The sequence below is a fragment of the Corvus hawaiiensis genome, chromosome 1 (genome assembly GCF_020740725.1).
Source record: "Corvus hawaiiensis isolate bCorHaw1 chromosome 1, bCorHaw1.pri.cur, whole genome shotgun sequence".
Classification (NCBI taxonomy): domain Eukaryota; kingdom Metazoa; phylum Chordata; class Aves; order Passeriformes; family Corvidae; genus Corvus; species Corvus hawaiiensis.
The window spans coordinates 68,827,203-68,853,849 of NC_063213.1; the positions used below are offsets into that span (position 1 = coordinate 68,827,203).

The following is a 26,647-nucleotide window of genomic DNA, read 5'->3' on the forward strand; positions in this document are numbered from 1 at the left end:
GTACACCCAGTTCCCACTGTAAACACTCTAGACTAAGCTATGGAGGAGCAGATGTGGAGAGCCCGTCTTTTTGAACTCAGTAGCACTTGCAAGCAGTTCAGGCATGACTCATCTCATACACCCAGCAGCACATTTTGTCAAAACTAAGGATGCTGAGTGGGTCAGTAAACTCCCAGGACTTGTGAAGCTTCTTCAAGGATGCAGTTGAACTCCCCTCTGTCTCTGTCATTCACTGTTCAGCCCAGTATGCAGTGTGTGCATTTACCAGCTCTTTAGCTGGGGTTTTATAGGGCTGAGCACACTGGCTACCATGTCTGTACCAAATATCCAGCTTTCTGAAGCTGCTTGGATTCTAGAAACCTCAGTGTCTTCATCATGGCTGGAGAGATGTGTAAGCAAGAATATATGCAATGATAGCTGATAACATCCTGCTTTCAGTAATCTGTGATTCTCTGTACCACTTTCAATAATGTGGTTTTCAGTTTTTCTGTGCATACGCTTCTAATTTTTCACAGTTCACAAGTGGATATTTACATAATTAAGGGGGAAATTTCCAGTGGGTATTTGCAAAATATTTCAAGTGACATAGAAATGGTGGGGGGAAAAAAACCAAAATCCAACTTATTTCTTTCCTCCTCCACCCCAGAAAATTGTTTCTTAAAGATGAAGTAGTCAATACCATCAGATACAGCTACAATATCACAGTTCACAGTATTTCCTTCTGGTAATGGTAAAGATATTGTATCAGTACATTTTTCTACTCCCATTGTTCTAATTTCATCTTTCTAAATACCTTCTGCTAGCTTACAGCTGTGAATACAGTCTAATATAAAGGTCTGTTCTGCATCTTCTGCATCTGATTCAACCTGTGTCCCTTAGTCCTCATTTTCCAACACTCACCTGATCAATTCCCAGCTATTACTCAGTTTCTAATTTCAGATGTAAAACACAAAAATGGACAAGTTATTTCAGTGCTTTACTTACAGATGTGTACAGAAATTGGCTGGTAAGAAAGTACAGTTGTGAATTCCCTTTTCCTTCAGGACAGTTTCATTCCAAAGGGCAGTAAAAACCACTATGAAAAGCATTTACAGGATTTATGAACTGATAGTTGGATCCTTTCATAAAAGAAGGTAAAAACAAAGCAGGGAATGGGTATCTGTGGGGACTGGTTGCTTGGTTAGTGGTTTTAGAGGTTGATGGAAAACTTGTCAAACTATAAGGTGACCACAAACTCCTCTGGATCATTTCTTAAAAGGTAAAGTACTTGATCTTTCTGACTGCAACATTTCTTCTTTTAAGGTGTTAAGACACTACATGTACTTCTTGGTCAGAGATATCAAGTGTTAAGAAACTGGCCTGTCTGTGTGTATTTCTTGTGTGATTCTTCAGGGACAAGAATGAAATTCACAACATTTTTGCCAAGATGAGTTTCCACTGAGAATGCGGATCAGAGCTCAGTAAATAACAATCCATATAAACAAATTTTCTCTCTTAGTAAGAACCAGGTTTAAACATGAAGACAGTAATTGCCATTTTGCTATTAATTTTGTGTGTGAAACAAAGACTTAGCACCAAAAATCATACAAATTGGCCTCCAAAAGTTAGACATGCTCTATGCTTTCTTCCACTGTCATGCTAGTAAATGTTGCTTCTAGATTTGTATATGGTAGAAATCCTCCTATTTCATCTACATGCCTCTCTAGAACAGGTGAAATTCACTGCCAAAAAAACTAAAGCAACAGCAGTCATTATAAATGCAGTTCATTTCAGACAGGTATTTCTTGCTTAAATAGATACCATTGTCCATTACATTCATCTGTCTTGTGAAACTGGATGATAATTATTCTTGATTCAGTCATAGAAAAAGTTCCCAGTTCCTTTTACTTAGCAGAACAGGGTCAATCAGAGAAGAAGAGGGTGTGATCTTGATGGATCTGAAAGAATCGTAACTTATGCAAGGACACTTTTTTTTTTAAGCTGTCCTACATAAGACCACAACAAGAGATCCTCTTCCACACTAGCATTTCTATTATTTGGAGGCTACAGTGGTAGGTAGACATATATCCTAATTTTTGATGGTGCAGATGGAAAGATGTAGTCATTTAGGCCTGCACGATGTTAGGTATATCAGAGCGAAAAGTACAGGCAGAATTACAACTTACGTCCTAATATGCTCTTTATTTTCTCATAAGAAAATATTTGATAATGCTTCTAAATTCCTGCTGCTAATTCTCCTGTAGAGCAGTGGAACATAGTACAGTGTGCATCCAAAAAGCTGGAAATCAAGTGTGGTAATTTTAGTCAGTGATGGCTCAAAGGGTCAAATCTTAGTAATAATGTAGAGAAGAGCACCCACTTACCACCACCTCCTCTTTTCCCACATGAAAACCTGTTTTAGATGAGATTCTGTTGTGCTATTTAATACACAGAATGGAGTTCATGGTTTGAATATGTGTGGAATTAAAGAGTTGTTTTCATGGATTACAAATACTTTTAATAGATATTCCAGGCTTGGTATTACTGGAGAGTTGTTTTACCATACATTTTATGTTGGGGAGTTGCCTAGCAAGGTCAGTGAAATGAAAATATTTGCTCTGGCATGCAAGCAAGTTCTAAAAGCGCTTAGGCAATATTTCTGCTGCAGGAAGTGTCAATTTAGAACTACCCAAGTTCTTCTCTAACTTGTGAATTTTATTTTTCTAAAATAAGATAAAGTTGTTTGGTTGTTCTTGATCTTTCTTCCATGTGGAATTCTTTTATCAGATATGCTGCATGGTTCTATATTATATTGCTTTGTTGTGTTGGTGGGATTTTCTATTTATTTCAAGGCCACTTTATGCTGTCTCAGAAAATACAGCAGGAAAACAACTTAGGGAATTTGAGCTATGTGTTAAGAGTCATCTATTTAATGTAACCTGGTTTAAGTTGCTCAGTTAATTAACATATACAAGAAGTCGTTTGGTGATTCTACTTTGTGTCATAGTTTATGTGGGCAGAAAAGAGCCTGTACAGATATTTGCACTCTCTGCTGCCACGGTCTCATGACTGTTGAAGGTCAGTAAGGTGTGGGGACCTCCTGGAGTCAGAGCCCCTGCATTTCCTTTACAAAGGTGAAAAGATGACTGTATTTATCACTATGACATTATTCTTAATGTATTCCGTATGAAACATAAGTATTTTACAGGGTGAATTTGGTTTACTCTTGCATAATAAAATGCTGCTAGATTTCAGGGCACCAACATTTATCATGCATTTGACACACAATATAGAAACTACAAGTTAATATATTAAGTTATGCTTTGCTGAAGAGAGAGAGATTGGATATCATTCATTGCACAGAGGTGGAGTGAATGGATGTGTTCCCAGTCATGAACCAGCTGTGAAAACTAAAGTAGTTTGTCAGGAAGGGAGGACATGGACAAAATCTGGAAACCTGCCTTGTAAGGAAAGGAAGAGGTGAGATTTCTTTGATGTAACCTACCTCCATAGAGATACTTGTATACTTGTGTTTTTTCTTTAATTTCCACACCTTTAATAAATGTTTGAATTTTTCAGTTTTGAATTTTATGAATGAGTAACTTATGTCCACTTTATTGTAATTTGAATTCATGCTGGATAACAGCAAAGCATAAAGTGAATCTGTAGACCAGGAGCATAGAACACTTCAGACATCCTTCTCCTCCAGCATATTTTTCATGACACACAGAGGATAACAACAGGGAATCCATTTGAGCTGCTTGAGCCATGCAGTGAATTGGCACTCACTGCAAAAGAACAAGAACTAGCCTAGGCAGCAGTTTCTTCTACCTCCTGTTGGTTACATTCCTGACATGGATCCATGTATCAAAGACTGTGGGAAAAGTAACACTGTAAAACTGTATTCACTTTTTTGTCTCCAGTATGCTGAGAAACTGCTGTAAGGTTGTATCAATACATTATAACTGAGAGAAATTTATTTCTTTTTTTTCCATAACAAATGACAGCAGTAGTTCCACTTGGTTTGTAGTTGTGTTTTTGAACCATCGGTCTCATGGTTAAGAACTTAAGCTTGCAAGAAGATCTAGGTATTAGATATCTACCTGCTCACCTGGAATAATACCATATGGAACAATGCCTGCTTGAAGAGGCAATAGATTTCTAGGGAAAAATGTAGTCATTTCCATATTTCCTTTCCACAGTAAATCATCCTTTAAGAGCTACAATTTGAAGAAATTAGTGAAGTGTATCGTTGCCTCATACATGCACAGCCTCTGGCATTATTCATCGACAACCTCATCTTTTACAACTACTAGAAGTTTTCAAAATTTGGGAAGTCTTCAATTGTTCAGTCATAAATCAATTATCAGCCTTTTCTTTTTGGATCAGGAAATTATGTCAACAGAAAAAAATAAGGACAAAAGTTATAATTGGTAAAGAATATTTTCGACAAAATAGTAACATTTCACCTTCGCTTATGCACTGGTTGGTCCTCTGATTCACTTTCTAAAATTTTATCAAGTTACTTCGTGTATCCTGACTCAGAGACAGCAGCATGGATCTTATTGGCAGGAACTAAAAGTAGCTTGTGAGTGCTGACGACATTCTTCTCAATGCCAAGTGGGTCTAATGGCTGAAAAATCATTTTTTGTTTACATGCAAATGTGCAAATTCTCTACCAGAAAGTTTAACCAGATAGGCGTTTAAAAAATCGGTCTCATTACATTGCATCACAGCAAACTTGTGAAATTAACTGATCCACTTGGCAAAATGTTTTGAACTACCTATGACGAAATGTGCTGTCACAGAACTGAATGTATTTTTTCCAAATTACTGATTTAAGCAAGAAATTCACAGTGCAGAAAACTCTATGCAATGTTTCGCACAAAACATTAAAAAAAGTCAGAATTGGGAGCTGTCGTAATGGGTGAAAATCAGTACCCGTTCCATTTCAGTTGTTGCAATTGTACGGATTATGACCTGGAAACTGCTTTCTCTATAGGAATCTATTTACCTAATTATTTTTAAGTAGATAGTATTTTATTTCTGTTTGCATTCTTTGCCTTTTTAATTAAGTCCATGCATCTGCCTGTCCTGTGCATTAAATTCTCTGTAAATTCTACTAATGAAGGAACATAAGTCAAGTTTTTTTCTGGTAAAGAACTAAAGATCAGTACAAACAGCATGCTGCATTTAGGAGTTTTATTAAGGAGCCTTAAGGACTCATTTGCCAGGTTCTAGATGAACTTTGAAGGTGCCATTCATATACAGAAGCAAGTTCTGATAGATCTGGTTTTCATTAGTAATCTTCTCAATAAAATCAATGAAAGGAAAACAAAAACACACCTAAAGCTAAAACAGAAGAAAACTTTTAAACTGTTGGAAGCCTGGGGTGACTGTAGTTGTGTGCTTGGTCTAGCCTAGAACCATCACCCAGAAACTCCCAAAACTGGCTACCTTCTGGCTGCCTTTTTCAAAGTTGTCTGTTGTTGACAACAGGGAGAGAGAGACACCATGTGTCAGCTCTTGACTGATGCTGACAGTCCATACATCTCTTCATTTAATGTCTTTTAGGATTGTGCTTACATTGGCAGTGCCCTCAGTTAACCTTTCGCATTGAACTAAGAACAGTTGTTCTGATGTAAGTGGGACTGAAAGGGAGTGGGCAGCCATAGGAAAACTTGCTTTGGCCATCTCTTGTATATATACATTCGTGGGAGGGGTTCAATACTTTCCATAGCTTGCCCCACTATTTGACTGTGCTTGGGATGCATTTTTCTGGAGAAGGAAAGGAGTCATGGCCCTGAGTCTTGGTTCTTGCAAGTGGGAAGGAAATGTGTCAGTGTTTGCTCTGCCTGAGGTACCATTTCAGAGTCTTGGCTGTGTTGCACTGTGTGTATGACTCACAGCAAGCCTTACGGACGTGTCAGTGCTCCCGCAGCACCACCTGATTGATAACCCTTACTTTGGCAAGGTGTGGAGCTGCTCTGCACGGCTCCCTCCCAGCAGGTGCCCAGGCCCCAGGGCTGCTCCTCTCCAGCAGCAGGGAGGGGTTGTGCCCTGGCACCCAACACTCAGAGCCAGCCGCTGTTACCAACAGTGCCAGAAATCTCTCTAAAAGGAAAAGAGGGGGGAAAAAAAGAGTTCCTAAGTTGATGTTTAGACAGGCATGGTTTGTCAAATGGGCTGCACCTCAGAAGGTGTTGCTTCCTTCCATATCTTGGGACGCTCAAGAATTAAGGTGCTTGCTTTGATGTTGAAATAGTAACTAAAGCCTCTTTGACACACATCTCTGGTAATGCTGATGCCACCACTTGCTGTTGTCCTGTTGGTCTTTTTTGTTGTTACTGTTACACAGGCTGTTGGTTTTTAATCTCTTCAACAGCTGACATAGTAGTTTACCATTTAATCCTTCTGCCACTGTCCTTGCAGACCTCAGTGTTTCCATAAGGTGGCAACTGTCAAATATTAGCCAGGATTTAGTTATTTGCTTTAGTTCTTTACATAAGGACTTACTTACAGCTAAGACATGTTTTTTACCTTTTCCAAAAGATATACTTGCTCTCAAGGAAGAATGGATTAAAATGAGTTCTTTTTACATAAAACTGTTTGCTCCTTCCTTTTGTATGAGTGCTGACCTGGCGATGTAAGTTGCTCCTTTATAGAAATTAGGAAAAGGGCTAGTGTTGAACCTGTGTCCTCTTTTTACTAAAACTTAAGCAGGGACAAGTGTCTTCCTCTAAGTGATCATTCTGGGCATTTAATGAATTGAGTGCTTAGTCTTTTGTTATAGAAGGCTGGTAACATTTTGTTTCAAAAATGCTTGTGCAAATTCAGAATTTAAAAGAAGTGAAGGCTCTGTAGCTTGAATAGTTACAGTTTGATCTTTGGAATTATTGGCAATGTTATGGCTGCTTTAAAACAGAAGGTAACATTGGCATATTACGCTTGTCCCTTCAGACTTAGGAGTGTATCTGTTAATGTTAAACATATGTCCATTGACTGTAGCTGTACTATGGTTTCTAAGACAGAAAAGATGCTCAGAATTTCCTATTCTTATAAAAGAAAAGGAGAATTTTCATTTTTATGGGATAGAAATCTGGAAACATTTTTTTTGTATGCTGAATGAAAAAGCACTAACTTTCTGTCATTCTTTTTATAAAAACTAAATTTGGACCGGGTGGTTTTTCTCCTTGATAGGAAAACCTTGTCAGCTAGACCTTTGGCACCATTTGCTTTGTGCTATGACTCTATTATACTTTGGGGAGAATATTTTGAACCAGGCAGTATGTTGTGGCAGTAGTACAATCACATCCTCTCAAGGAGCTCTTGGTGACTTGCTTGGCAAGGCAGCATTCCATAAATGATTGCCTCAGCAGGATTCAAACTAAAATTTTAAAATGTTATCTATTGCAACTCAGTTTAGGTCCAGGAGGACGTTTTCTCGTTGTAACAATTTTATTACTATATCAGTTTAATTTTTTATTATTCAGGACTAGGTTTATCAGCTCATATTTCTTAAGCTTGTAGGACTGAACATTGTAAAATCAATATTTCCACTAATTAAGGTGGGGTTTGGGAGTGGATAATCAAACAGTGTAGTGAATCATTAAAAACTTACATGCTAATATTGACTAGCATTATTGGCAAAAGAGGACCAATTCTCTATGCCGGGCACTCTTTTTTTCTTATATTTTTAAAACAGAAGCAAAACACATTCAGTAAAAATTGATGTTCTCAGCATTTAATAGTGTAGAGATGGTCCTTTTTGGATATAAAAGCAATGTGTTAAAATTCTGGGCACTCATACGTAGCATTTTCTTTCCCATCATTTAACTTAGCAGTAATTGATGTCTGCTTTCAAGGAGTCTTACTGTGTTTGGAAATAGGTGGAAAGCTATGTTCATGCCTCTTAGGAACATAATGGATCATTTCTAATTATTGCCAATCTTTGCCAGTACCTTTTTACCCTCCCAGTGATGTTTTTTTCTTGTCTGACATTGGCTAATGTTGGTTTTTGTTTTGGTTGATTTGTTTACATTAGCCATGGCTGCACTCATTTTTGCTTCTGGTCTTCTCAGAGGGTGTTACTGAGCAGACCAGTAAGTGATGATTTGCCACCACATTAGGAGACAGCTTCCCTTCCCCCAGTTCCCTTACCATGGAACTACTGCCTGCCAGTGGGACACTGGATGCTGTTGAATGCCACTGTTTTATTCTTTGGCATTTGACTGACTTTCACCTTACAAGCACGTACTCAAAAGCCCCAGGTCTGCTGTCTGATTCAGAGTGACCTGACTGTGCATCCCTCCTGGATCAGATTCTTGCATGAACAAACTCCTCAAGATCCTTTCTCTAAGAGTGAGGTCTCTTTGGCAGGGTTACTTCATGGCTGTATCATGTGCAGGGGCTGCACCTCTTTTTTAAAGGAAAGTACAGTAAGAAAAAGACTGAAAATACATTCTGAAAATATATTCACATGCTCTTCGGGTATAAAAACATAAAGTAGAAAACTCAACTGACATGAGCCAAGCCTCACATTGCATCTTCTCAGACTGTTTTTCTCTGGGCTTTTTCAACTAGATCACAAGTTAAGGAGTTATTCTGTGGTTCTTCATAGCCTTCCTAATGAAAGGAAACTTGGAATCACTGTGGAATTAAGGCATGAGAGTTTAGCTGGCTGGAGGTAAGGAGGGTCCTAAGGAGAAATTATGTCAAATACCATCTGAGCCACAGAAAATGATAAATGTGTTATCACTGTATTTCCTCAGAAAGTTTCTCCCTAAAATACTTAATGCATTTTTATTGCCTAATTAAAAGTTCAAAGGAAAAGCTTTTTTTGATGAAAGCACAGCATTTATCATTCTTATTTTTAAGATTAACTTCTTCAGTTTGTATGGGAAGCTTTGTAACACTTGCATATTGACTCAAGCAGGCTGTAGTAATTAGGGCAAGTTTTAGTCTGTCTCTTACAATATCCTTTACAATTCAACATTTCCCTCTGTGACTGAAAGAAATTGAATTTATGTCCCATAACATCAACTGGGACAGAGTAACACAGTGAGATACAAGCTCCTGTGACGGGTGCTTCCAGTTTATACATGTTAAAGGGTTTGTATCTAAACTAGAGAGAGATGGGCAGGTGTTTGTCACCCTCTGGGACAAGCCACGGTGTGACTTTGCAGGGAAGAAGTGACCTCAGTTTGCAGCCATCGTTGCATAGCTTTTGCCCTGAGTTCATTAAAAGGCAGTTCAAACTGGGACTGGAAGTGAGGGCCAGTAAAGAACGGTGGGTGGTGAGGTCTGTAGCCAATGCAAGGGCGAGGAACACCAGGGAGTTGGCAGCGACTGTGAATATCCCTTCCCTTATTTCATGGTAACTTGCTGGTCAGTCCTCTCTGAACTTTAAAATGACTGTGTATGTGTGAATTTAGGAAATTGCCTTTTCTGTATTGCTGGGCCCCATGGCTTGATGATTGTGGTTACCTCATCATTAAAAGATCTTGTGTAAGCTTACCCTGTAGTTGAAACATTTACAATTCCCCTCTCCTGAATTGATTCTCTGGTGACTAAACAGAAAGACTTGCACTCAAGCTGTAGCCTTTCTTCCAGGGAAGCCATTAATTGGGTGTTCTTCTGTAGGTGGTTGCCAGGTGACCGTAGGAACTTGTGAGAACATAATATCTTTATTCTGCTGTAAAAGTGAGGTGGCAGCTTCAGGAGTTACTACGTGCACGATTGCAGACAATATCACTGTAAAATCCTACCAGGTTTAGAAAAATGGTTTAAATGTCATCTTGAAGACTTTCTTTATAACTAATTGTGCAAGACTGAGTTTATGGAGGGAAGAGTGCTCAAAAATCAAAATTAAAAATTTTAACTTACTCGTTCAATTTGATATGCATGCTTGCAGCTGAAAGAAATTCCTAATTGGCTAGCTCTACTTTGTATTTTTTCCTTGCTGGTGTATTTTAATGTAATTATTGATTGGATTGTGAGCTTGAAACAAAGTGAGAAATACTAGTCTATAAATGCTGATTTGTACAGAAAAACCTATGCACCAGTTTGTAAGACGTTTTAATTTTTTTTTTAAGAAACACAATTCTTGCTGAGTTGAGAGCTTTTTCTTTTACTTGTGAGCAAGAGGTATTATTGTACCTCGCATAGATTTGCTGTAGGCAGTGTTGCAGTGCCTGGAAAAATCTGTCAAACTGCTTTCAGAAATGGCAAGACATTGTCAATTAGCCCTGCAATTGTACAGCAAATTAGCAAATATAGTATCTTGAGGATAATACTTTTTCTGTCAGTCTGCTTTTTTTAGTGAGTGCATAGAGAGCCCCAGTGATTTAGCCCAATATTTAGGATTGAGAAGTACTGTCACATAATTAACTCTTTAATTTACCCAGGGGTTTTAATTAGCCTTATTAATTTTATTTGTTATTATTTATCTGCCCAAGTGACTGGTGTAAAGGACATCAGGTCAGGCAGGCAGAAAAGTCTGGAGAAGTTGGCCATCTGTTTCTCCTTCTGGACAGATGTTGTAATTGGGATGCCTCCAGCCTGAGGGAATGGTAAGCCTGAGCTCCCTGCCTGGTCCAGATGCTCCATGGCTGTATGTGTGTGCATGGTTTAGAAAGTTGCTCTTTCACAAATAGTTATCAGTCCTACAAGCAGTGGAACACTTCAGAGACTATGTTAGCGAGAAGTCTAGTACAGATCTTCCTTATGTCTGTGCAAGTAAGAGCAGGCTTGGTTGAGTTTTTTTCTGACTTTAATTTTGGTCTGGAAGAGCAATGAAAGCCTCTGATATAACCACAGTTGTCACCATTTCTTTAGCATCTGAGAAAATCCCCACTGACTGGTGCTGGGTTAAACAGTGGCCTCTGCTCTGGTGCATCAGCACCAAGCCCATTTTAAAGTTTCAAAATTTGTAGCTGTTTATAACGTGGACTTTTGAAACAATAGTTATCTTCAGAAAATCTCTTGTCTTTGGGATTAGCTGTATTTGCCATACTCTAAAACAGATACTAGACACAGCATGATTTGTTTAGATGTGACTGAGCACAGCATCAGGAGCCACTGAATGGGTTGAGAAAATGCCACCTGGCATGATCAGAGTACAAATCCTTTTGCATATATGCTCCAGCTCTGATTCTGTTAAAGTACTGGCTGCATGAGAAGAACTAATATTTATGAGTATGCCAAAGGACAAAAAGTTCAAGCACTTGGATGGGTTTGGAAGGAAATCATATTCTGTGGATTCAGCTATGAGGAGATCTTTCCACAAAAAGTGTGTCTTGGGTCAATCTGCTTTCATCATCAAGCATTCTCATGATAGCAGAGGGTAACTGATGAACACAAGAAAATGACCAAATTGTTTTTCTCTCTGACATGTAAGTGGTGTCCCCTGCAAATCACAGTTCAATGCAAGCAAGAAAGGCCTGTAATAATTTTAAGTTGCAGGTAGGTTTCCCAGAAGGCAAAACTATGGGATGGCCCAGTATCTCTTCTTGCTGGTTCTGTCAGTCCCCACCACCAAGCCTCACAGGATACAAGACCAAACACGCATCATAAATAAGATGGTAAAGGATGCTTTTCTTTGCATGTGAGCCACCATACTCTGGAGTTCACCACACAAGGTCACACTGTATTTACTCCGAGGATCCACTCCAATGCAATAGACTTTGGTGACCCAGAGCATGGTCACTAGACACAGCTGAGCACTCTAAATGATTCTGCTTTAATAATAGTAAGAGCAGTCAGTCAGGTCACCTTTTTCTACTTCTGCTGTCAGATGGGTGCACTTCCAGCCTGTTCAGAAATGGTGTCCGCTATTATCCTGTTTCATCTGCTCCTGACCACATGGATGTTAGCTGGTTGAGTACTTTCTTTGAGTTACGCTCCTTCCTGGTACCTGGGTATGAGGAATATACCACTTGAAAACTCCCACAGAAGAAAAACATTTCTGAGGAAAATAGAAGTAGAGTGACTTTTTTTTTTACTGTTTTGAATGTTCCACAAGGTCAAAGCAAAATCATCAACCACCAAGCTTGAGAGTTCAAAAGAAGTGCCAAGTGCACATTTATGTGGTAGAACTCATTGCCACAGCATGCTGGGGAGGCCAGCATGTAGATGAGTTCAAGTGGGGATAATACAAATTAATCAAGTCTGTTAAAATGGTGTTATTGTTACATGGCCCTGAAGTTGCCAAAAAGTTGTTGTCCCTGGAAGCAGAGGAGGCATTTCAGCAGAAGGATGTATGCATGTGTGTCATATTCATGCTCCCTTGCCCTGAAGAAATGCTTGTGGACTGTGGTGGAGACAAAATACTGGAAAAGGTGGATCCTTAAATTGATCCAGTTATCAGTGCTTATGTTCTCCCCTACACCATTCTATTCTCTTAGAAATGCTTTTGCGTTTGTGACACTTGTTATCTACCTCCAAGGATGGGATCGCGCTGAAAGAAGTGATAAGACGAAGGAACTGTTTTCCTTCTTCTCCTGGGTGCTCCAGCCAAACCTGACCACCTCTATTCCACAAAGGAGACATCAATTTTTAATACCTAAACATTCACAGTAATGCTTGTAACTTCATAGAGGATGAAAGAAGCATTTTTCTTGTATCCCTCAGTGTTTTTAAAACCAATTTATAATCAAAAAAGGGAGTTCTGACATATAAACCCCAGCATGGTTCAAGTGAGGATGATGTTGTTGTAGATACTAAATTTGAAAAAATATTTGATCTACTAATTTGTGGATGAAGTTTTCATTGCTTCTTTGTTTCTTAATCCAAGTATTATACTATCAGGCAGTGGAGACCTGAAGTTGAAATTTTTCCATCAGGAAAACTAAACTGCTTTAGTTTACTCTAGAAGTGACACAAAAAAAAAAAAAAAAAAAAGGACTATATGCAACTGGACACTTAGAGTATGCTATTGAATTTTTTAGGGTCCTTAAGGTAGTCAGATTGATTTACACTATCCTGAAAGTTTTTCCTTCTGATACGAGGATTTTTAGAACTTCCTAACAAAATTAATACCATAGTGAAACTAGACCTTTTCGTAAGAACTAATGTCATGAGGGGCATTGATATATAAGCCTCACAGAATGCCTGGGACTGGAAGAGACCTCCAGAAGTCTCTGCTCCAGCCCTCTGCTCAGAGATGATCAAGGTAAAGCAGGTTTATCTATAAAGTAGCTTGCAGATAAAATACTGATAATTGCAAGTCTAGCTTCAGTTTAAATAAGTTTGCCTGTATATGGAATATAAGTCTTAAACTTACAAGTTCTTCTGTATGTTGAGTTCTGCAAAATTATTTCAAATTTGTGTGGTTTGAGCAATAGAAAACTGCTGTGTTGCACGAGAAACTGGTGGGCTGCTACAGTCTTCTCATCTCTAGCTGTGAGGGCGTATCAGCAGTTTAATTGAAACAAAGTGGGAATATTCAGAAAATACTTAAGAAATTTACTTTTAAGGGTTATCTAATCCACAGAAGTTGCAGTATGGCAGGAAATAGTATAATCTGCATTGATTGTAAGAGCTTTTATATGATTCCATTTTAGTGAATATTTTTCAACTAATCACGTCTATTCTGGTATACCTATGATGGCCGTGGCTCGTGGGACATTTATCATCAAATAAGGATCATCTTTTCAAGACCAGGATTGTAAATCTAGCAAATGGAGCTAATTGGATTTGGGAACCAGAGCAGACAAGATTTGTTTCAGGGCTAGTGTGACAGTGGGGTTACATCGTGTGGGTTTTTTTTATTTGGTTGTGCATGTGGAGCACTGAGCAGGAGTAAAATACTGCATTGGTTAAGCAGTAAGTGGTTAAACACAGCACTTAGGCTTGCATGGTTTTTAAGTGGAATTTTCTGGAATGTCTTTTGAAGTGCCACAATGCCATCTACTGGCTCACTTTTCTGTGGTTTTTCCCAGAGGGGCGTTTCTTTTGTACACAGGCTTATATGTAAGGTTTTTACACAGTATTTTTGAATAGCAAAATAAACAAGCTGGGATAGAATGAGCAAAATAGTTTTTGGATGCATATGTTTGTTAAAGGACATAATACATTATATACATTAAAGAATCATTTTGAATCTCTTACCAGTTAGCCTTGCTCTCCTTTTGTTAAAACTCTGAGATGATTAATACTGAAATATAAAGGACAGATCTCCTTTTTACATAATAGCTTGTGTGCAGTAGCTTCATTGTTTTCTGTTTATAGTCAGTCTTTTTTGTCCATTGTTTTTATACAGAAAAATGGAAAGAAAATGAAATATTTAGGGTGTCAAGCCACAGAAAGAGGAAAGTGCTGTATTAGAAATTATATCAGATGGGCTTCTTCACTGACAAATTCCTAGATTCAATCTATTCCCTGTAACTGCATCCTCTCCCTCCCTTCCCCCCAACATGTTTTTAGTCTTTTCAAGATTGATCAACAACTTTCCATTGACTGAAAATTCCATAAACTTTTTAACAACTGTTATGGAGAAGTGTGTATTAGAAAATATTATTCTCAGTATCAGACTGTTCAAACTGTAAATGAGCAGCAAGCAGTTCTAAGAAGTTTTATTAGTTCTTGTTTTTAATCAGTCTGACTAATGTTATCTATAGGAGTAGCCCTCTGTCTTCCATTTGCTGCCAACAGAAACAAATGGGCAAATATAAAAATAATTTAAAAAAAAAAACAAAACAGGAACTGTAGATACAGGTAAACACTGTTATTTTTTAGTTTCATTGCTGTGTTTTTCTTTAAGCTATCTGGAGACTTTCCTCATTAGTTGGTCATTTTGTTTGTCTTCATAAAATACTCTTCACTTTTAATTTGTTTTTCCCCTTCACATTCAGTTTTTCCTAACAGAAGTTTTTCATAATCCTGCCTTTATTCAGTCTAGTTAGGAGAAAAAGAAACATTGGTAATGGCTTTTAACAATTTGGATTGTTTTTTTAATAGATTTGTAACTCACTCAAGCACAGCTCCAGAGTCATTATTCAAAGCAACAGAGCTAGAAAAAAATTTCCAGCAGTTTCCTAGATGGCCTATAATGAAGGTAAATTCAAACATCTGTGCCCTTCCTGGCCTTTTACCCCTTATCTCAGTGACATTCAGCAGGTCAAGTGGATCTCGCCAAGCCCAGTTTTTATCTGGTAGGAGCTGTATCTTGCTGACAGCTGCGGAGCGTTTGCACGTTGGTGTGTATTCTGGTGGAAGAGCCTGTGCTTTTGGCCAGCTCATATGGAAAGGAAGGTGTCTGTGTGCTCAAGTTAGTGCTTGTTTGGGGCAGTGGGTTATTGCACTGCAGCTGGTGGGCTGTATGCCGGGATCACTAAAGCTGAAATGATCATACTTGGCACCCTCGTTGTCTTTTGTCACGTAAATGATCCGTGTCAGAGAGGGTGTACTGGGGAGTGGAACTCATTGGCAGCTCGGGCTTCCTAGTCCATGCTAAACAAGCTACCCAGGAGCCGAATGGGAGCTCTGCTGAGGGGAAAGCCCTCAGTGGTGCACCCATCACTCTGCTGCTTGGATTTGGCCGGGGTGTTCTGGGTGAGGAATGCTCTACTTTGACATGTGCAGAGGAATAGACATTGCTCCCTGCCTGTGTTTGGAGTAAGCGCTAACCTCCCACTCCTAATTATTATCTGTGCTGCAAAATACTAGGGCAAGCCTCTGCTTAGTGTGACATTAAATAAGGGAGGACTGGCAAAACCAGAAGAGCAAACAGGATGATTTTATACCTCATCTTCCATTACAATCTCTTTTTTTTTCTTCTTTGAACTGTCCTGTGCTATTGCAAAGAAGGAAGAACTAATTAGGCCAGTTGCTGAAAGTGTTTTGCCACCCACACTACTGAAAAGAACTCTTTGTACTGAATTAGCTCTTACCAGCTGTGCTAAACCCAGTAATTTATCTTTGCCAAAAAAAGAAAAAAATGCTGCTTTAGTTTAGTCCAATTAAACAAGTTATTGTAAGCTATACCCTATATCCACACAAACACAGATATCTCCTGCTCAAAAGCTGCAGGGTTTGCAAATAATTATTTTCTCCCTCATTAATTCTTCTTACTGTTTGTAAAAAGGGCTGGGTTGGAGGAGCACTGGGAAGTTAACCCATTTGTGTGTGGAACTGGCTGAGTGTGAGCTGTCCGGCTGAAAAGCAGTATGATGGCAGGACATCCACCTCAACTTGGGCAGGTTCGAGCACAAGGGCTTGGCTTCAGCTTGGTGTGGTGCTGTGGGGGATGTTTGCCTTGGCACTGAGAGGCAAGGGTAGCAATTCCTGCCCCAGGGGAGAAGCTGTAGGAAGTCAGAAGTCTACTCACCCTTACCTGCAGTAACTTCAAGAGGAACAGAGTGGTTCCCTGTGTTTGCAGTTATGGCTCCACAGAGGTTGCTTAATAAAGTAGATCAAAGTCATGTTTTTGACTGGGGTGTTGGTTTGGAAACTGAGCTGGACCTGAGAAGTGATTTCAGGGTGTCCCTGGCACAATGGTAGCAAGTGAGAACTTACAGGCCCAAACATTGACTGAAATTCAACAAATCCATCCTCAATCCTAAAAAATTAATGTCCTTTCTTCTCACTGTCTTCCTATTCAGGGTTTTTAAGACTGTAGACAGTCCAGGCAATGGGGTTTTTTGTATGGCTTTCACTGGAATTCTTCCAAAAGAGGGGAGGAAAAGAAAAATGCTCTCTGAAGCTTGGAGGTTTGGAGATAGTAAACCAAGAATGATGGCTGAGCAAGAAAAAAGAAGTCTTTGGATATCCTCCATCACAGAAGTAAGATAAACAAGGACATTATCCTTATGATTTTGTCAGGAACAGATGACTGTAGTTTAGTAATCTGTAAGAATTTTGCCAAAAAAAATGAAGTCTTTTTAATGAAGAAAAATAAGAATTTATTCCTGTCCTGATACACTTAAAGATCTCCTAAACATTGCAGTACAGACTTGACATGGAATTATTTGCCTCAATGGGGTGCTCCTTTCTGGGTGACAGATTGAATCAAAGACATCCAATACAAAATTTATCTTCATAAATACAGCTATATTTTCTAAAGATAAATTCAATTTGTAACTCCTGCTCTTTCAAATTTAATTTTGTAATTTGAATGGGCACAGAGAAAAGCCCAGCCTGTAATCACATCTGAGGTGTATATAAGGTAACATCAGTGTGGAGGAAGAGATGTATTGGAACCTTAAAGTAAATTGTTCCTCATATAAAATTAAGTTTAATCCTTGGCTATAGCCTTCTTGGAGGACAGGGAAAAATGAATTTTCTGTCTCTTGTGTCTTGGAAAATTGTATATGTTACAGAATTGACTCTTTTTTTCCTGAAACAAAAAACGTCTTGTTACTTTAAAATGGTAATGAAGTACCTGTCAGTTTTACAAAATGCAGTGTACCTGGTGCCATCCTGTAACCAGCACCAGGAATTTTGGTAAGCACATTTTGGAGTCTTGAAGCAGACATACCACCACCAAATAATTAAACTATGGCTAACATCCATTCAAATCCAAAATTCAGTGGGTCACTCTGTCTTTTATGTCCCTAAACACAGCTTCAGTAGCAGATTAAAAGGCTTTTTTTTAAAACATTCTTCTGGCTCAAAGGACATTAACAAAACAGAAAAGTTAAATTGCTAGGTTAAACAATATTACAGTTCTGAGTCACCTGAACTTTTCCCCTTTATGTTTGGTGTTTTGGATAAGATCAGAATAAATAAAGAAAACAAATCCAAGTTTATTTAGTTAATATGGTATTCCCTTACCAATGTACACAGTGTGTTACACTTGAAAGGAAAAATAATTGATGCATGTTTCTGTAATAGGTGATTGTGCCAACCTGTCTTAATTGATGCCGTTTTCCTGCTAGTTACAGATAATTCTTTTGTTTAAGCGAGTAATCGAAGATCTGAGCTGTGAGAGTAATTATACATCTCTGTACTTCTGCTACCTGTATATACTTCTGTAAAATACTGGGCAGGATGCTGCAGAGAGAGGTAGCTCCCACAGGAGAGTCCTCAAGCATAATACATGTTGGTGTACTTGTTATCCATTTGTCTCGTGGAGTTACTACTGCAGGTGTTCGTGCAGCCTCACGCTTTGGTACTGCAGATACTGAGAAAGCTTCTTGTTCAGAAAAATTGAGGTGAAAGTGTAGCAAATGTGCAGAGGTGACTACTGTGCTGTGTAAGATATTACAGGGATGAACTTTCAATGGACGTGAGCATGGGTCCAGCTGGGATCAGAACAGCTGCTGGCTTCAAAAGCAGCGGTGACCAAGGTTTTCCATGCTGCCAAACCAAATGCATTTTGTGGAGCCAGCATTGCCATGTGCCACAGAATTTTCTTCACTGAAGAATCAGTGGCTTTAGCTGTTCCCACACTCCTGGGCTGCTTTTCATCTGTGTGAGCTCCAACGTATTCTCCAGCATGTTTCTTGTATGCATCTTCCCAGAACTACATCCAGCCAGTCCTGCTTTTCAGTTCTTGGTATCTTGGTACCTGCTGTCTTAAAATGTCGTACCTCCTGAAGTTCAGCATTTCCCAATGCACATACTTTATGTACTTTTCCCCTTGCACTTCCTTTATGTACTGTTCACTTAAAAATGTGAATACAAAGCTTTTCAAGGCTTTAAACAATCATCATTTAGACAAGCAAATCTCAGTTAAAAACAGAGAAAGTCCGTGTACTGTTCGCTGCTCTGGAACTTTCTCTAAGTTCCAGTGGTTTGGGACAAAATCAGGTATTTTCAGGAACTGGGAGGGAGGACAAATGTAGAAGGTGATAGGCATTATTAAAAAAGAAGGAAGGGGGGCACAGGTGGATGAGTAATTTTCTGAAAGACATTGATCTACAAACATGCCATATACATCATTGTGTGACTGTTTTGCAGCTCTCCCCAGCAGCCAAGTTCCCCAGTTTACATGAGAAATAAGACTAAAGTTGGTTCTTTCAGCACATTGCATTTCTGCCATCTGACTTTAAATACAAATGTTGTGAAAGGTTGTCTTTTAATTATGATTGTTGTCATAATGTTGTGGCAGCTCATTTTAGTACCGCAGTAGTTCACAGTATGAAAGTTTACTAGGGCCACAGAATTACTTGATCACACTACTCAGTAAGCATATTTAATATCTGCTTATACCTGTCTATAATGACTACATTTTCTTCAGTGTTCCACTCCAAAAGTCTCTTAGAAGTAGTGATCCAAGAAGATACTGAAGAGTGAAATATTTTCCTTTCGTAATGACAATTTAGTTTTTGTATGTATTGTGGAGTTAGTGTATCTGCAATACACAAACATTACAGTACTTTCGTGGACCTAGTGCAGAATGTGTTTTTTGTGACAGTGGCTGTTGTATTATACTACTGACAAAAGTAAGGCAGGCACTCACATTGGCATTGATGAATTCTGCTTATGTAGTTGCTGCAAAACATAGGGTCCTCTGTGAATGGTCTGGGTATTTACATACCAAATGTCTCAGCATTACTAGACTACCTGTTATTCCACACTCAGCACAATGTTATCCAGGTCTTTGTCTCTATATTTTCAAGTAATAATGTTTCTATTCCTTTACTTGCCACATTCAGCATCTTAACTGAGTGATTTTTCTCTTCTGCATGCTATGTTGAGAAAAGATATTAAGTTTTTCCCCATTACCCACATGGGATTGACTCTTTAGAAGACCTGCTTCTTCTGTGTTTGGCTTTTTGAAGAGTTTGAGCTGCTCTATGAAGGTTGAGGCTTTCTATGCAAATATGAGAGAAAAAGCAAGATGCTGAAATAACATTAGCAGGTAACAAATAGGGAGGGAGGAGAGGTGGGAGCCTGGAGATTGCCTGGATGCTGAAAGCATGAAAAGAGCACGCCCAGTCAGAGCATTACTTCTGCAGACCTGCTTCTTCCTTGGATGTGTGTTGTATCAAACCTTCACCTGGCTGTTTAAACCCAAAATCAGTCACTGCTTGCTTTCCTGTGGCCCACTGCCTGACACCTTTGTAAGGTAACCTTTGCAATAGCAGAGGGATGATTCTTCCCCTTTGCAGCCCTCTGCTGTTGGGCCCTGCATGCTTTTGAGATGTCATTTTGCTTGTCATGCTCCTTTTTATCTTTAGGCTGAGCGGCTTGCAGGAAACAAGAGGAGTGAAACTGTGTGGCTTTACTGAAGGACCACATCATCTGGTCCACTTGGCTTTCACAGAATCATAGAACAATCCAGGTTGGAAGGGGCTTGAAAGATTCCCAACATTTTCCTTTCTCTGTTGAGGACCCTTGTTACTTCAAGCTACATCAAGTGTAGCTATTTGGAGCAAAAGCCATGTCTGTCATGCCCATGTTGTCTCTAAGGACAGTAGCATGTCTGTGTAATTTTAACAAAAAGGGGCTCTCTTAACTGAGAAATAGTAAGCATTTAGAAAGAAGAATCCCTTGCTCTTTTGGATCATCATATACAAAATACACATGAATATATACGCTTACAGTATTTTATGTGTAAATCATTGCTGGAATAGATAAGATTCTCTGCTCTTTTCACTGAAGAGTATCTCTTCAGGGAAACCCACAGAATAAATTGATGAGAGTGTTAAATAAATACATCATCCTGCTTCTGATAGGCCAAAGGAAGATGTTCAAGATAAAGTGCTTATGGTTCTAACAAAATTACATAATTTATCATTATTAAGAGAAATAGCTTTCAGATACGTTCTCGCCTATTAGCTGTCTTACTTTACTTCACACCTTCATATGTAGTGATAGCCAGACAAATGGTAGCAATAAATTAGTATTTCTTGCCTTTTCAAAAGCTTCATCTAGCAAAAGCTTTGTGGCACAAAGAAACAAAGAAAACAGCATTTGCACAGCACAGGCAGGAGTAAAATACACAATAGTTCAAACTTCTCAGCTCTGTGCTTTCCTTCACTTCCTTTCCCATTCTGTGTAGACAAATGGAATCAATTAAAATAAGGGAAATGTCTCCAAAATAATTTTTTTCCACATTGATTCCAGCTCTGAAGAACTGGAATAACCTATGTGTTTAAGAAGCCAAATGCAGTTTTTCAACATTCTTTCCTGAGTAAAAATAAATAAGGCTGCTGCTGCAGCATTTAATACCAACACAAAGATTTGGCAAGGAACTGAAGTTATTGATGAGGTTTTGGTTTCATTTGAGTTGTATTAATTACTGTGTACCACACTGGAGTGTTTATTTTTGCAGTAAAAATAATTTCAAAAATTTTAGCCATATTCTTTTAAAAACAAACAAAAAACATTGAACTGACCTTAGTAAATATGAAAAATATTTATTATGAAGTGTGCTGTGTTTAGCATACCCAGTTTTGGGCATGGGAGAGAAAAGGTAATGCTTCTTGAAAACAAGAACCTCTTCACTTAAATTTGCAATAGGATTGCAAATTGGTTGGCATCATCCAACAGGAAGGACTCTAGGTAAACAACTTATAAGACTGTTGCCAGCTCTTACAAGCAACCATTATTCTTGTACATTTCTGTTCTATTAAAATGCCCTAGGGTATATCACTGTGTCCCACAGCCATAGGGAGGAGGAGGAGAGAAGATCCAGCAGGCAGGAATTGTGCAGCAAGATTGATTTATTTAATTATTTTACAAACTCTTTTATAGACTTTTTTCTTCATAGTCTAATTGGACAAGGGATCAGCCACCCCTTGGGGGTGATTGTCTAAAATCCTAAAACATCCATTGTCAAAATATTTTTCTACTGTACCATAAACAAGACTTCTCAAGGTTGCAGGCATTTCATTACAGAACTCTGCTACTTCTTCTCTGAGAGAGAAAAGTCTCTCTCAGACTCAGAAAATAGCAAGAAAATTCTTGCTGGCAGCATTTTTGTATCCACACTGTTCTTGTCAGCATTCACTTAAGGTAGATTTTATAGTCACAGTGTTAGAAAATATGAATGTGGAACTTCTTCATATAGTGTTAGAGGGCCAGATTAGCAGCAGTAAATGCAGTGTGTCTGTGGTGTCATCAGGGATTTTCCTTCCTAGTTAAGGTTCAGCAGTGTGCCCATGAAATACACCTGTAAACTTTTCAGGTGCAACAGGAAAAAACAACCTGATTTAATATATATATATATGTATATATGTGTGTGTATATGGTATATATTAAAACACAGGACTTCTTCCTTTTTCTCCATAGTAAAAAACCATGAAAATTTATACATTTATATGTGATCCCTGGCTGTAATAAGGTAACCATATCTTGCCTACAAATTCGTAACAAAAGAGAGAAGATGGCTATGTTTATTATCTAGAGATTGGTATTTTTCATATATTTATGCATGTGTGTATAACAACCTATATATATTTTAGATATGTAAATGTGTTTTATATGTAAAACTATCTGTTATACATCAACTTTAGTTACGATCAGCATTTCTTCAAGAAAAACAGGAAACCATTGTTTCTTCTCCAGTGATGACCCTCTTGGGAGATCAAGTTTTTTAAAACTGAGACCTAAAGAAATTGCTGTCTTACAACGTTTTATATTGTTATGCTGTGGTGGCACTTTCATGTGTTTAGGCCTTGCCTTGTCCAGTAAGTTGATTCTGTATAAGGTGAGAGTGTTGCACCCTCTCCTGTTAGGCCACTCCTACTTTTGTCTGCCATCAAAAAATAAACAGTGGCATGAAAAAAAAAAAAAATAGTTAGTTTGCTTTTGAGGGCAGAAAGGCTGCTGCCTAGCTACTTACCTGAGTAATTTTAGGGCACTCACCCTGAAATTTATCACTGAGACGTCACACAAGCAAGTGGCTAGTAGTTTGGAGATTGGCATGTTTGGCAGGATGATAAGGATGAGTAATTTAGTGACAGTGAGAAAAAAGTGTCTTCATCGGGGCCCAGCAGGATTTGTTAGAGGTCATGGGTTATACACCACACAATTACAATTCTGTAAAGTACGTGGGAAGAAGAGATGTCTGGCCACCTTTGCATTGCAGAGCCTAAGGAAGGAAAAATGTGGTGATTATTGAAGAAGACAGACATTTATACAGAGCTGTCAAGGAAAGATACCATCATACTTTTCAGAGCAGAACTATGCACTCTGAGGCAAATTCAAAAAAAAAGATTAAAACCTGGTCACCTTATTTTCAGCCCTGCAGAAATATGAGCAGTCACTTCTATCTCAACTCTGAGCTGGAAAGTAAAATCTTTGTGTGGATAAAAAACACAAGACATGCCACATACCTTCAGAAACTGAAGATGATAATCTAGCAGTATTTTGCAAGTAGTGGCAATGGGTCTGCAGGATCTACTCCACCAGCTGTGTCAAGATGGGAAGACAGCCCCTAGGATTCAGGCTGCCTCATAGGCCAACACTGTCCCACTGCAATTGCATTTGTCACATGGCTTGGCATGGAAGCCACACATAACCTGCTCACCAGCCACAGGTGTCCCTGAGAGTCAAGCACTGGCCATACAGAGACCTTTGGAGAGGACAGAGTTCAGAGTTCTCAATGTGACTGGATTTTTTGAAGTTTTAGGGTAACAGCATATTCTTTCAGTGTCTGCAGAACATTCAGATTTTGCTTCTGTAATTTTTCTTACTTAATTCTACAATTTAGCTCTTACTGCACCTCTTCTTACACATCTCTGATGCTCTGTTATATAGGGAAAACCTCTCCTGCTTGCTTTTTTTCCCCAATAGCAATGAAGGATTCCATGAAGTGGCTTATTCCTTTGATTGCTTCCTGCCAGCAATGCAAAGGATTGGTACTGTTTCCATATGAACACACAAACACCTAATAACCAGAGAATGGCTGGGTTACAGGATGGACCAGTGCTTACTCTTCAGTGATTTCTTTTTCCCCATTTGTTGTCTCACATCTGCTGATAAACCCCATTCTGAAGCCCTAAGCCTTCTACTGGATTCAGACAGAAGGCAATAGTAAGGTTTTCAAGTTCACAAGAAACAGCTGACCATATAGACCTGTACTAAATCTTTGAACAAGGACAAATTGTCAGGTTTTGAGGGCTGGACCTGTCAGAACCAAAGTACGTAGTTTTGCAGGCAGAATTTAAACAGCAAATAATTCAGAAGGAGCTGAAAAGCAACTTTTATACTTCTATTCTTCTATGTCTTCCCCTGATGACAAAGGGGTTCTTTATTGCACATTCTTTCCAGGGGAATTTAATTGTAATGTGTTACCAAAAGAGGTCAATAAAATTTTGGGTAACCAATTTGCTGAGCAAATCATAGCGCCTTTTTCCCCAATGGTCAATGAAAATCGCCTAGCACTGACCTATGCACTGGCTTCCAGCCACCTACCAGAAGAGTAAATGTGGTGTATGAGCTACAAACATGCATGATGACAAAAGAGCACAATAGGTAGCCACTTAAGTCTCTAATTTGGGAGAATGATCTACAGTGAGTACTTGCTGCTGAAGTGCTTTCTTTAGACTCGGCGTGGTGAGGACACTGTAAGAAGGCTGTTGTGTTTCGGAGGGTTAATGAGTGTCAGTGTGTAAATACTGGTGCAGTCCTTCTGCTGAGGCAGGGGATGTTTATAGATGGGAATTTTTCAGCAGCTATAAATGGAAGGTCTGTTTGTTTTGTCTCAAGCACATGGGAAAGTCTTGATCATAACTTAAGAAATTCAAGGCTAATGGCTTAAAAAAAATCCTTATGTTTCAAAGTTCAGCTTACAATGCCATAGCATAGGCTCTGGAAGGGAGGCAGCAGAGCAGGCAAGCTGCAGCAGCTCAGCAAAGGCTGACAGCACAGCACTGGTGGCTCTGCACTTGTGAAATGTCTGTACGCCTGTGGTTTGCTAAGGAAGCCACTCACACATAAATCTGTGCTTTTATTGCATTCGAGTGAAGAGGTGCAGCAGTAGATAACATCATCTGTTGGCACAGGGACAGCAAACAGCAGCTCGTACCTTTCTCCTGCAAAGTCATCTGCCCCGGCTGAATATGATTGACTGAGAAGTCACGTACTCAGTCTCATCTATCTCCCCAGTTGGGGGAGAAAAAAACTGCAATTCAGGTTTCAGCATTTTTGTAATCCCTCTGAGCCTCCCATTAAATTTGCTCTACTGTGTGGGAAAGGATTAAAGATTCTTTGGGCTCCAAAACACAGTATACAAAAATTAAGTACTACAGCATGGTTTGTGGTAAGGCAGCAACTAAAGTGTATAGCCTGCCACATAACCCAGAGCAGCGAGTTCTCTTTGACAAGTAACACTTGTTGACAGCTTAAAATTTCTGTTGGTAACACATGCCACAGTTGTGTATGGCCTTTGTTTTAAATATTCTGTATGCAACATATTTCATAAGTAACTTCAAAAATAATCAGAGTTGTTCATATGCTGTTACGAACTTAGCTCAGAGTGCCAAAAGAAGGGAATGTTTGCTGGCAAGGAAAACTTCTGTTCCTTTACGAACAGCTTCGTAAGTGCTCCCTTGTAATAAATATTTCAAGATTAAAATCAATGTGTTACAAGTTTCAGACAAGGCTGTTTATCAAGATGAAATAGTTCATTTCCTAAAAGGCAATATTATTCACATTTTTTGTGAGTGTTAGCATAGATGAGAAATTTTTATTCAAGAGTGGCCAGGATTTTTTCCTCACAAAAAACGGTCAACAGAAAATGCCAAAAACATTCTTTCCCTAATTTTTTACTACTTTGAGAGCCTGACTTGCTGTTAGGCTTAATTTGCATAGTTTTAAATTCTACTAAACGTACCATGCTTAGTGTAATTAAGCATCTAGCCTTTTTTGTCCTAATTCAACACTTCAATGTATGAACCTTTTTTTTTTGTGAAAAGGACACAGAGCTACTGTGTACTCAGGCCTGAAGGAGAAAGTAGGGGCAAGAAAGGGCATAACAGATATTAAAAAGTAGACTCCAAAATCTATACTTTTAAAAATAAATGTTGTCTTCTGCTTTCATTACCCTACTTGCATGAAACTTCCTCCTTCCCCATCTCAGCTGCTAAGCCAAGAGCTGTGTGTGACGACCAGCAGCTGCATATCCAGCCACAATTTACTGATGTTATGGGGCAGACTAGAAAGTGCTAAAGAACAAGAGGAATCAAAGCATCAATGTTGCATTTTTGTCATTTTTCATTTTCTTATTGCACTAGAAAGCACAAATATAAGAGGTCTGAATACCACGTTGTGAACAAGAGGTAGTTCCAGTGTGTGTAAAATGCTACTGCTGAACTAACAACTGCTGAACGGTTTTCACCATTCGTAAGGCAAATTAAATTAGGATTCCAAAGGAACTGGAAAATAATTCCATGCCATGCAATTTATATCTAGGCTCTCCACCCAAAAAGCATAAGAAATATCTGCTGATTCTATCCATATTTTTATTTTTCATTATATTCATCTTTTAATTTTTCTAAACATAGAGCCTGCTTGCTTTTTCTCTGTAGTAACTTCTAATGTTAATTTTTGAGACTTTAAAGGGTATTCCTCAATGTCATTATTTCAAGATTTTATATATGCAAGTATTTTATGTATTGGTTATTTTTCTTAAGGTCTAGACAAGTGTATTATTTACAAAAAGAAATGTTTATAGAAAGACAAATGTAATTATGGAAAAGCTTAATATATGGGCTATTCAGTTCTTGGGATTTTTTGTGCAGCCTAAATTATAACCTGTTTACTTTCTGGTTTCAGC

The 26,647-nt window shown here is 38.6% G+C and overlaps 1 protein-coding gene across 1 annotated transcript in view; it reads left to right on the forward strand.

Annotated features, from left to right (window-relative positions):
- LYRM4 (LYR motif containing 4) overlaps positions 1 to 26,647 on the forward strand; it is an 85,588-nt gene that overhangs the window by 58,544 nt on the left and 397 nt on the right. The window lies entirely within an intron of this gene.